This window comes from Petromyzon marinus, unplaced genomic scaffold (genome assembly GCF_048934315.1).
Source record: "Petromyzon marinus isolate PM22_M1 ecotype Great Lakes invasive population unplaced genomic scaffold, UKy_Petmar_22M1.pri1.0 PM_G_Scaffold_19, whole genome shotgun sequence".
Lineage (NCBI taxonomy): Eukaryota > Metazoa > Chordata > Hyperoartia > Petromyzontiformes > Petromyzontidae > Petromyzon > Petromyzon marinus.
This window is the reverse complement of record NW_027422750.1, coordinates 1,736,669-1,749,455: the sequence shown is the minus strand read 5'-3', so window position 1 is coordinate 1,749,455 and position 12,787 is coordinate 1,736,669.

Below are 12,787 nucleotides of genomic sequence, written 5' to 3'. Positions count from 1 at the left end.
AAAATCTATCGGCCGGGTGACCTCCCCTCCCGGCTCTACGTTGGGCGTGTGTGCGTTCGTGCGGGGGGGGGGGGTGGTGAGGGTGCACCGCGTCGGCATCCCCCGGTGGCGGCAGAGCGGCGGTGGGCACGGCCTCGGCAGAGCGGCCCTGCTGCGGCGGCCTCACGACTGTGCAGTGGGCAAAACGCGGACGTCTGAGAAGGCACCGGCCCGGGAGAGTGGCGGGAAATCCGAGGCATCGGTGATGGCGTCGCGGCGATGGGTACGGCTCCGCTGGAGCGGCTCCGCTGCGGCGGCACCACACAGCCCCCCGAGGTGCCAGTCCCCGTTCCGGGTTGACTGGAGCACCTCGCCTGGGTTGCCCCTACGAGGTAGCGCCGCGGGGTCTGCGGGACTCGTCCGGCTCTTGTGGCTGGTCTCGGCGGTGGCGGGTCCGTCTCTCGGGGTTCTGGCGGCGGTCTCCTCCTCCACTCCAGGGGTTCTTTCCGGTCCTGGGTACCTGCGGGCTGGGAGACAAACTCGGGGGCGGTAGGGTTCAGGGGCCGTCGTCCTCGTCTCCCTTGGCTTGGGTCGGTACCCCCTGGGGCCCAGGGCCCCGTGGGGCCCATATACGGCACGAGGCCCCCGGGTATGGGGAGTGTGGGGGGGGGAGGTTCCGGCGTCCTCGAGCGGCGGGGTTCTCCCTTGCTGGGGCCGCCCTCCATGGTTTCAGTCGCCGGACACTGACTACCATCTCCCAGCCCCCCTCTCCCCCTTGAATCAGTACCATCCAAGGGGAGATCTGTCGCCCCACCGTCCAGGGCCCCCGCCAGTAGGTGGTTTACTTCCCCACCTGCCTGGCCCCGACGCGAGGGGTGTGCAGCCACATCTGAGAGCCCGCCGAGTAGAAGGGGGGCTCCATTCGGGGTCGGGTGCCCCGCTCCTGCCACTGGTGCGCGGTCTCGCCTTGCGGGTAGGCCCGGACCCTAGCTTCTCGCAGGGTCCCCATCAAGTCCTCCACGGGGCGGCTCCCTTCCTCCCATTGTGGTGGAGGGACACCGAACAGCAGATCTGTAGGCAGGCGAGACTCACGACCAAACATCATTAGGAGCGGGGTCTGTCCCGTGGAGGTGTGTACTGTGGTGGCGTAGGCGAACAGAGCATAGGGGAGGTGTTCGTCCCAGTCCCGTTGATTCGCGGCCGCCATGCGTTTAAGCTTCCCGGCTAGGGTCTGGTTCATTCTCTCTACCATCCCATTTGCCTGGGGATGATACGCCGTAGTTCGGTCCTTCTGGATCCCGAACTCCCGGCACAGCGCCTGGAATAGCTCTGCCTCGAACTCACTACCCTGGTCAGTAATGACTCTGTGAGGGATCCCGTGCTTAAGTACACAGTGTTCCAAGAACACTCGGGCTACTACGAGGGCTGTCTTATCGGGGATGGCCACCGCTACGGGATAGCGTGTGAAGTACTCCACCGCTACGAGAATATATCGGTTGCCCCGGTGGGATCGCGGGAATGGCCCTTGCAGGTCGATCCCAACCAGCTGATTCGTTCGACTGACGCGGAACAGTCTCATTGGTACCTGGTATCGTGCCGGTTTCGGCCCACATTGCTGGCACGCGCGACAGCCCTGTACCCAGGCGGCCACGTCTTGTGCTAACTTGGGCCAGAGATACTGGCGATGCAGGGTTTCCCGAGTGCGCCGTTTCCCCGTCATGGTCCCCGAGCGGGTGGTGGTGCACCAGTCTTAGCAGCTGGGGTCGCACCTGGGCGGAAATACAGATGCACCCAGGCTGGCCGGCTTCTGTCAGCTCTCGTACTACCCCGTTCTGCACGCACAACCGGGCGTACAAACCACTCCAGGGTCCTGGTAGGGCGTCCTTCTTCTCCCGTAGAGCCGCTTCCACCGCCGCCAGATCCGGATCCCGCAGCTGGGTCCGTATCAGCTGCGCGTGGTCCAGGCCCGGAAAGGCGCAGCCGACGTCCTCCTGGATCCGATCGGATGGGGTTGCGCGACCCGTTGGGCCCCAGGGTGTGGGCCCCGTGCCTGTCGAGTGGTCCCCCGGGTCCCTGGTTCCTCCTACCGGGGTCTCTGTGGCACATACTGCACTGCCTCTCACCGGGGGAGGGTTAGTCTCGGTGCGCTCCTGGGGGCCTGCCACCTGCCAGCAACGGCCCCCCGTGAAGCACGGGCAGACTTCCTCCAACCTTGTCTCGGCACACACCGCGGGCTGCCTCGACAAGGCGTCCGCGTTTGCGTGCGTACGCCCAGCTCGGTACTCTATTTGCAGGTTGTACTCCTGCAACTGCGCCAGCCATCGGGCCATCTGCCCCCGCAGTTCCTTGAATGTAAGGAGAAACTGCAGGGCATAATGGTCAGTGCGCACCCGACATTTCCTGCCGTACAAATATGGTCAGAACTGTTTACACGCGAAGATCACGGCATACAGTTCTTGACGGGTCACGCAATAATTCAGCTCGGCCCCACTCAGGGTCCGACTGGCGTATGCGATGACCCGCTCTGTCCCACCCTGCACCTGTGACAGCACCGCGCCCAGCCCACTGCTGCAGGCGTCGGTGTCCAAGATAAAATCCGTGGTGAAATCTGGGAAAGCTAGGGTGGGGGTGTGGGTGAGGTGGTCTTTGAGGGCGGTGAAGGCCGTTTCGCAGGCCTCCGTCCATCGATAGGGGTTCTTAGGGGAGGTGAGTTGGGTGAGGGGGCATGCAATCTCGCTGAATCCCTTTACAAATCGACGATAATAGGTGGCGAGTCCTAAGAATGACCTGATCTCCGTCAGATTCCTGGGCCGTGGCCATTCCACTACGGCGCGCACCTTTTCCGGATCGGTGCACACCCCTGCCTCGCTGACTCGGTGTCCGAGGTACCCTACCTCGCGCTGCGCAATGTAGCACTTCCGCGGCTTGAGCTTGAGATGGGCTGCTCGTAGTCGCTGGAACACCTCTCGCAACCTTGACCAGTGCTCGGACAGAGATCTGCTGAACACTATCACGTCATTCAGGTAAATCAGGCACTGTTCCCACTGTAAGCCCCGCATTACCAACTCCATCAACCGCTGGAATGTCGCGGGTGCGTTAGTGAGTCCGAACGGAAGCACTCGAAACTCGAACAGCCCCATCGGGGTGGTGAACGCGGTTTTCAGCCGATCCTCCTCCGCCATCTCCACCTGCCAGTACCCGGACGCCAGATCGAGGGTGGAAAAATACCGTGCCCCTGCGAGGCTGTCAAAGGTGCCGTCGATGCGCGGTATGGGGAAGGCGTCGCCGAGGGTGACTGCGTTAAATTTTCGGTAATCAACGCAGAATCGGGTCGACCCGTCTTTTTTCGTCACTAGCACCACGGGGGCAGACCAGGGGCTCGTCGAGGGCTGAATTATGTTATCACGTAGCATGTCCGCGACTGCCTCCTTGATCTGGGTCCGTTCAGGCGCGCCCACCCGGTATGCGGGGAGTTTGATCGGTCGGGCTGCACCTGTGTCAATTTGGTGCTTAACAAGGTCTGTTCGGCCTACATCTGAATCGTGCTCGCTGAACACGTCGGCGTACTCCCGTAACAACCCGCGCAGCTGATCGGCCTCCCCCCTAGGTAAATCTGCCCAAGGCACATGTAACGCATCATGTAGGGGAGCGATCTCGGCCCGGGGGGTTGGGCCGACCCGCCAGGCCAGATCCTGGTTGTCCTCAGAGTGGCCAGGGTCTTCCGCCCAGAGTGCAAACACCGAGTCGTTAGAGTGGTGCGCGTGCAGGGGGTGTATGGTGGCTACTGTGGTGCGTCGTCGTAGCATCGCCGGGGTACTGTGTGGGTTAAACACCGGCATGAACAGTCAGCCCCCATCTGCGTTTACCAGCGTGGCTGATCCTACGACTCCGTACCGCGCTGCCAACTCCGGGTGAGGAGTTAGCATTACCTCACCCGATGGTCGGTGTGTGGGGTCGGCGGAGGGGGTTGCCACTGGCACCAGCATCTCGGCGAGTGGCCCGATGGTGAGGGCTGACACCAGCGTAGCGGCCACGGGTGTGAAGCGAGGGCGATTCGGCTCGGGTCCCAGGAACGGAATCCGCTCCCCGCTGCCCTCCACGGTGGCGCATCGCTGGCGGGGCTGCACGTTGAGCCCCAGCTTTTCCAGGAGGTCCGTACCTGCAATACACTCATGGCACAACACACTCGAGACGTAGAATTCCTGGTTGCACAACTGGTTTCCGAGACGGACCTCGAGGGAGATCCTTCCCAGCAACCCCATCCCGGCTCCGCTCGCTGTGTGCAGCGCGCAATCCGGGGCCTGCAGGCGGCTCACGTCAACCCCGAGCACGCTGCAGTGCGTGGCGCTCACGAGTGAGGCTACGGCCCCCGTGTCCAGTAGGATCCGGGTGCGCTGCCCGTTCACCTGTCCTTCCACCAGCGACGTGGCCCCCGTGATTCCTGCCACCAGCTCCCGTAGCCAGTTGCCCGTCCTCACCGCGTCCTTGGGTGTTGTGGCCGGGACCTGTGTGGGTGTCACTTGCTCACCATTATTATTATCGCCGTTTTGTTTCGGGACCTCGTTGATTGCAACCCTAGGTGGTCCACTCTCTAGGGGGCGTTGGCGTTTAACCCTGGCGCCTTTCTAGCGCGGGCGATCTGGGGACAGTCCCTCACCAGATGCCCTCGCTGGTCGCACAGGTAGCATGCTCGGGGAAGGGCGGCGGCCCCGTAGGAGCCTCCCCGCCCGCTCCCTCTTTCCCCTCCCGTACGCCGCTGCCCAGACTCCGCCTCTAGTCAGGCTACCCTCTCGGCCAGCCCTCCCAACTCGGTCTGAACCGTTTCTACCGTAGTCTGCAGCGCAGTCATATGTGCCCGTACTTGGGTTACCTTGTTGTCCACTTGGGTTGCTCTCTCACCCACTTGGGTTACCTTGTGTCCATTTGGGTTACCTTGTTGTCGATCCCCCCAATGCCCGTCTGTATCCCTGCTACCCATCCCGGGGTTGTCTCGCGGGATGCCGGAGGCTCCCTTTCCCGACCCCTTACCGTCCTGGCGAGCCCCTGTTCCTCCTCTTCCTCCTCGGTGGACAGACTTGCGATGGTGCGCTCCCGTCCCAGTCCTCGGAGCTGTGCGCGTTCGCTAGAAATTCTTTCACATTTGCGCGCGCGCTCGACAAGGGCGTTAAAGGGGAGGCGCGTACAGTTCATGTCTGGCTGCCACCACGCCGTGCGCGTTAAGTATCGCTGGATTTTCTCTGCGGCCAGCTCCTCAATCACTTCCGTTGTGTACCCCGGGCGTGCGATCTTTGTTAGCTCGCGCACATCCTCGGCATAATCGCGCAGGTCCTCGCCGGGTTGGCGACGGCGAGCCTCTAAGGCCGCTTTTGCCTCCTCATCGCGCGTACCGAAACGCAGATCAAGTCGGCGCATCAGCTCCTCTAGCTGTGTCTGCGCGCTTGCGGGTAGGGCTTCCACAAAATCGGCTGCCCGCCCATCCAGATTCATATTAAGTTGACGTAACGCCTGCGCGTCCGTCCACCAATTAATTTCCTTAGCCCCTAGGACGTTGCGGGCAAATGCTTTCCACGAAGGTGTACCCCGGCCGGTGAATATATGCCTTATTTTCGCGTGGGGTAATGCGGGGGTTCGTACCGCTTCTGACGCCAAACTGTGGGGGCTACCGTCCCCCGCCATCACTGAATTGTCGGGGCCGCTGCCCACCGACTCCCCCATTCCACTCACACCGCTACCCCCCGGCTGCTCTGTCAGGTCCAGACTAACGACCCCTAACGTCTCGCCCCCCTGTACCTCTGCCTGGGATGTCGACCGCGTTTGCATAGTTTAATTAGCGGCTCGTACGCTTCGCGCTTGCGATGCACTACACTGTGCAACGGCGGGGTGGGGCTGTAAGCGCGCTCACCAGTAAATCTCCGTACCGCCCGTAAACAAACAGGCGCGGCGCGTGTTTCCCTCCCACCCGCGCTCCACGTGTGCCGACAATAACAAACACGTCCCTTCCCTCTGCCCGTAAACAGACCAATCGCACGCGAGGGGGTTGGAGCCGGGGGGCGGGCGGGCGGGGTTTCTGCCGTGCGCGCACCGCTGATTGGGGACGCTCGCTTGGCTCTGAGTTAAAGATCCCGCTCAAACAGTCGCGCGAATACGCGCGCGCTCGGCGCTCTAACTCGTTATCTCGCGACCAGACCCGTGTGCGGGTGCGTGACCGCGGCACCGCCACCCAGGTACGCGATCGCTAAGCACTATGGTGGGCAATCGTGCGGGCACGTAAACACCCCACGCTTCGTCTCGAGGTGCACAGCCGCGCATACATGTAGACACCCAGCGCACACTGCCCTCCACTTCACACTCCCAAAAGACCACGCAACACAGTTTTATTCCCCCACTAGCGAATTTTATTTACCTGTGATGGTATGGTCAGTGGAAGCTAATCTTTCCCTCGGAGGTCTTCGAGTCGATTTCCCCTACCGCTCGCCCCGCTCTCTATCCTGGATTTAAAACGGCTGAACTTACGCCTCTCTCACTCGTACTTACTTCTCCCCGATGTACTGACCGCTGTAAGGGAATGAGGCGGCGAGCCTGCCGATGCTGGAGTACGTCTCACGGACGTCTCGGATGGCTGACTCCCCTGCTCCCGGGACCGCAATGATCTTGAACAAGAAGAACCCCCCTGCTACCTCAATCCCCCTCCTTTTATCCTACCTACAACAAAGGCATTTTTGCTCTTTCAGACCCTTGGCCTCCCGTCCAATCAGGGGCTCGGATTCTCCCGCCCTATCGATGCCCAGATCCCAGCTCGGGTGACGTCGCCGCAGTGATCTCACCGACGTCCGCTCTCTGTTCTCCCGCTACCAGTCCACTGACCCGCGCTTGTGCATGCGTGGCTCCACTCGCGGTGGTTCGATGGCCCTTGCCGTGACCATGCAACTTTAATATCAGGTCGCGGCGCCGCAGTGCATGTCAGCTACAGGGGGAAGATCGCCCAATTTCCCGGCCGCAGGAAACCATGAAGTTTGATCCCATTAGGGACTTCTGGACAAAAACCAATCAGCCGGGTGACCTCCCCTTCTGGCTCTACGTGGGGCGTGTGTACGTTCGTGTGGGGGGGAAGGGGGGGTGGTGAGGGTGCGCAGCGTCGGCGTCGACATCCCCCGGTGGCGGCTTTGCGGCGGTGGGCACGACCTCGGCAGAGCGGCCCTGCTGCAGCGGCCTCACGACTGTGCAGGGGCCAAAACGCGGACGTCTGAGAAGGCACCGGCTCCGGGAGAGTGGCAGGAAATCCGAGGCATCGGTGACGGCATCACGGTGGTGGGCGCGGCTCCGCTGCGGCGGCACCACAACTCCACAACATAACATTTAACACGTAAACGTGTGAATGTATTTGTGCAAAAGCTCTGAGGCCGTATCCAGACCACTGAGAACTGAGTGTGTGCACAAATAGCAGTTATAATGAAAAATATTTGTAAGTAGTGCTTGGAATCAAGCTTTATTATAGTACCATACCTTGTTATCTAGAAACGTCACGGACTTCACTCCAGCCAGAATGAGGTTCTTCACAACCTCAGCTCCAAGCCCTTTCATCCCCACGATCTGCAGCTTGGAAGCCCTCAGTCTGCAGAGGACGATTTACCGTTATTGTCGTCAACGTACCAGCATCACCACCATCACAACCGTCACCAGCACCACCATTACCACCACCACTACCATCATCACCATCATAACCATCACAACCATCACCATCATCACCACCACCATCAACTCTCTCACCTGACCTGGCGATGGCCCGCCACGTAATAAAATATCGTGTGGGAGGAGGATTCTCTGGTCCCTCTCCCCTTCCTCCCCTCCATGCCTCTCGTTCCGTTCCTCTTCCTCCCCCCTCGCCTCTCTCCATCTCTTTTTTTTCGCCTCCTCACTCCTCTTCAATGACGAGCTTCTTCCTCCCTCTGCTGCTGCTGCTGCTTTCACTGCCCCTCTCTCTCTCTCCCTGTGCCATGCCTCTCTCCCTGCCTGCCTCTGTCACTGTCCTTCTCTCGTTTTTTTAACGATCAGAAGAAACAAGATGCTCGCTGGATTCGGCAACTTGGTTCCGTTCATCATTTCGTTTTTTGGGGGATTTTTTTATGCTTTGTTTAACGTAACCCCACCCCCCCCTTCTCTTCTTTTCTAGGATTTTTTTATGTTTTTGTTTTTTCTTCATGGCTCGTGCCGCGCGGCCCCCCCGTGCCGTGAGGCAGAGCGCGTGGGCGGCACAGCGCAGTACCGGAAGCCCAACCGGGGTTAATTCTCACAGGAGGCAGGGGATTAATTGTGTATGTCTGTGGATGTCTGTACGCATGTATCCGAACACCCGGATAAAATGGGAGGGGTGGGGCTGGGTGGAGAGGGGAGGGTGGGAAGTGGCTGGGTGGGGAGGGTGGGGCTGGGTGGGGGGTGGGAGGGGTGGGGCTGGGTGGGGAGGGGCTGGGTGGGGAGGGTGGGGAGGGGCTGGGTGGGGAGGTAGGGGCTGGGTGGGGGTGGGAGGGGTGGAGCTGGGTGGGGAGGGGCTGGTCACCCCGTGGTGCCCTTATAAAACTCAACGTTTAACCTACTCACGCCGGCTTGTGCCCGCCCTCACAGACGGGCATATTTGCTGAATGCACCACGTGGTGCCGCCGTTGACCCTGGCCATTGACCGAGCAACCCAACGTTCCTACCAGCTCCCTCCGCAGGAATGTGTTTCAACAAAGTGCGATCACCACGCGTGTGCATCCACTAAAAAGCGCCATTGTCAAGCCACGCGCAAGCTTCAGCGCTTTTGAATTTAAAGACATCACACGAGACGGGGGGGGGTGGTGTGTGAGCCAGCAACCACGCCCGGCCGCCTTTGTCTCTCCCCCCCCCCAACTCCAGAGGGACCGGTTACGTCTTTGATGGTGTTGGGTAGGGCGCATCCGTGAGCGGGAATCGAACTCGGGTGTCTGTCGGGCGCCTCTCTTCAGATGTGTTTGGCCGTGAATTGATTTGTAGTTTGTTTTGGCTGCGCACGAGTCTATGGGTCTCTGTGTGAGTCTGTGTGAGTCTGTGATTCTGTCTCTCCGTGTGAGTCGATGGCTCTGTGAGTGTGTGGCTCTCTGTGTGAGTCGATGGCTCTGTCATTTTGTGGCTCTCTGCGTGAGTCGATGGCTCTCTGTGTGAGTCGATGGCTCTCTGTGTGAGTCTATGGCTCTGAGTCTGTGGCTCTCTGTGTGAGTCGATGGCTCTTTGATTCTGTGGATCTCTGTGTGAGTCGATGGCTCTCCGTGTGAGTCTATGTCTCTGATTCTGTGGCTCTCCGTGTGAGTCGATGGCTCTCCGTGTTGCAATCTAAACGTCGTGGTATTTTTTATTCACTTTATTTTTTTCTATCTACGTGACTTTACTGAAAAAAACAGAATATGAATAAGCGGTAAGGCTCTGTGTGAACGGACAGAAGTAAGAACATCACAAAACAATGACGTGAACAATTATCGACGGATCCTACTAATGTAGTGTGTCGTAGTGTATAGTGTAGTGTATAGTGTAGTGTATAGTGTGTAGTGTAGTGTATAGTGTAGTGTATATAGTGTGGTGTAGTATATAGTGTATAGTGTAGTATATATAGTGTAGTATATATAGTGTGTAGTGTAGTGTATAGTGTAGTATATATAGTGTAGTATATATAGTGTGTAGTGTATAGTATAGTGTGTAGTGTATAGTGTAGTGTATAGTGTAGTGTATAGTGTAGTGTATAGTGTAGTATATATAGTGTATAGTGTAGTGTATATAGTGTGCAGTGTAGTATAGTGTAGTATATATAGTGTATAGTAGTGTATAGTGTAGTATATATAGTGTGTAGTGTAGTGTATAGTGTAGTGTATAGTGTAGTATAGTATATATAGTGTGTAGTGTAGTGTATAGTGTAATGTATAGTGTAGTATATATAGTGTGTAGTGTATAGTGCGTAGTGTAGTATATATAGTGTAGTATATATAGTGTAGTGTATAGTGTAGTGTATAGTGTAGTGTCTAGTGTAGTATATATAGTGCAGGGGTCGGGAACCTATGGCTCGCGAGCCAGATGTGGCTCTTTTGATGATTGCATATGGCTCGCAGATAAAACAAAATATTCTCACTTGTTTTAATCCATCCATCGATTTTTCACTGCGCATGTCCTGTTCAGGGCTGCAGGAGCAATTGTCCATTATTTTAATTGGATGATACTGGCCTACGTTTGCCGTTGCTGGGTAAAACAGGTAAACGCCCCCTTTTGAATCAGTCTGAGACTGCGTCTGCTCGGTCATTAGCTCAAAGCTAACCCTTCGACGAAGAAGATGGCGAAAAGAAAAAAAGACGACGAGTATCGTACATTTCAGGACGAATGGACCGAAGAATTCGCCTTTGTGGAGAGAGCGGGTTCTACGGTGTGTCTAATTTGCAATGACAAAATTACATCGTTGAAACGGTCGAATGTAAAGCGGCACTTCGACACGCGCCACGCTACCTTTGCATCAAAATACCCTGCGGGAGACAGCAGAAAGAAAGCGTGCCAAGAGCTTCTGAGCAGGGTGCAAGCTAGCCAGCAGCAACTCCGCGTATGGACCCGGCAAGGTGACTATAATTCGGCTAGCTTTGCTGGTTCTTTAGCAATAGTGAGGAACGGAAAACCATTCACAGATGGCGAGTATGCTAAAACGTTCATGCTGGATGTAGCCAATGAACTTTTTGATGATCTTCCGAACAAAGACAAGATAATCAAACGGATACAAGACATGCCTCTGTCGGCAAGAACTGTTCATGATCGTACCATCGTGATGGCAAACAAAGTGGAGGAAACGCAAGTGAAGGACATAAATGCAGCGCTGTTCTTTTCTCTGGCTTTGGATGAGTCAACAGACGTGAGCCATTTGTCGCAGTTCAGCGTGATTGCAAGATATGCTGTTGGTGACACACTGCGCGAAGAAAGTCTTGCTGTTCTGCCATTAAAAGGGTCCACAAGAGGTGAGGATTTATTCAAGTCTTTCATGGAGTTTGCTCAAGAAAAAAGTCTACCTATGGATAAACTTCTCTCAGTGTGTACTGATGGTTCTCCGTGTATGGTGGGGAAAAACAAAGGATTTGTGGCGCTTCTCCGTGAACATGAAAATAGACCCATCCTAAGTTTCCATTGCATTATACACCAGGAGGCACTTTGTGCTCAGATGTGTGACAGGCAGTTTGGCGAAGTGATGTCGCTGGTCATTCGTGTGATCAACTTTATTGTTGCCCGAGCCTTAAATGATCGCCAGTTTAAAACACTGCTGGATGAAGTTGTAAATAACTATCCTGGTCTGATTTTGCACAGCAATGTGCGTTGGTTGTCAAGAGGGAAGGTGCTTAGCCGTTTTGCGGCTTGCCTGAACGAAATCCGGACTTTCCTTGAAATGAAAGGCGTCGGGCATCCTGAGCTAGCCGACACCGAGTGGCTCCTCAAGTTTTACTATCTCGTAGATCTGACTGAACATCTGAACCAGCTCAACGTGAAAATGCAAGGCATTGGAAATACAGTGTTATCCCTTCAACAAGCTGTATTTGCTTTTGAAAACAAGCTGGAGCTTTTCATCACGGATCTTGAAACAGGTCGTTTACTACATTTTGAAAAACTGAGCCAATTTAAAGATGCATGCACAGCAAGTGAGCCCATTCAAAACCTTGATCTCCACCAGCTAGCTGGCTGCACATCCAGTCTCCTACAGTCCTTCAAAGCACGCTTTGGAGAATTTCGTGAGCACACTCGTCTTTTTAAGTTCATCACCCATCCAAACGAGTGTTCACTGAACACAGCCGACCTGAATTACATCCCTGGTGTCTCCGTCAGAGATTTTGAAGCAGAAGTGGCTGACCTGAAGGCCTCAGACATGTGGGTGAATAAGTTCAAGTCACTGAATGAAGATTTGGAAAGAATCACACGACAGAAAGCGGAGTTGGCGAGCAAGCACATGTGGACAGAAATGAAAAAACTCCAACCCGAAGACCAGCTGATTCTCAAAACTTGGAACGCGCTTCCTGTCACATACCACACACTGCAGCGTGTGAGTATTGCTGTATTGACCATGTTTGGATCTACGTATGCATGTGAGCAGTCATTCTCACATCTTAAAAACATCAAGTCCAACCTACGATCACGTTTAACGGATGAAAGCCTCAACGCTTGCATGAAGCTTAACCTCACCAAGTACCAACCCGACTACAAAGACATCAGCAAATCCATGCAGCACCAGAAGTCGCATTAATGGTGAGTGTTATAACAACATTATTTAAAAGAATAAATTCAGAGGCTTATTATACTGACATTTAGTTGAATTCACTTTTAAAATATATTATATGGCTCTCACTGAAATAAATTTCCAAATTTTTTGCTTTCATGGCTCTCTTAGTTAAAAAGGTTCCCGACCCCTGATATAGTGTGTAGTGTATAGTGCGTAGTGTAGTATATATAGTGTAGTATATATAGTGTAGTGTATAGTGTAGTGTATAGTGTAGTGTCTAGTGTAGTGTATAGTGTGGTATACATAGTGTAGTATATATAGTGTGTAGTGTATAGTGTAGTGTATAGTGTAGTATACATAGTGTAGTATATATAGTGTGTAGTGTATAGTGTAGTGTATAGTGTAGTATACATAGTGTAGTATATATAGTGTGTAGTGTAGTGTGTAGTGTAGTACACTAGTACAGCACACTGGTGGGTTAGCGAGCCAAGCAACAACATTTGCACTCTGGATACCATGACATTTCGCCAGCAATCACAACAACCAGCTTCATCAGGCGACAGC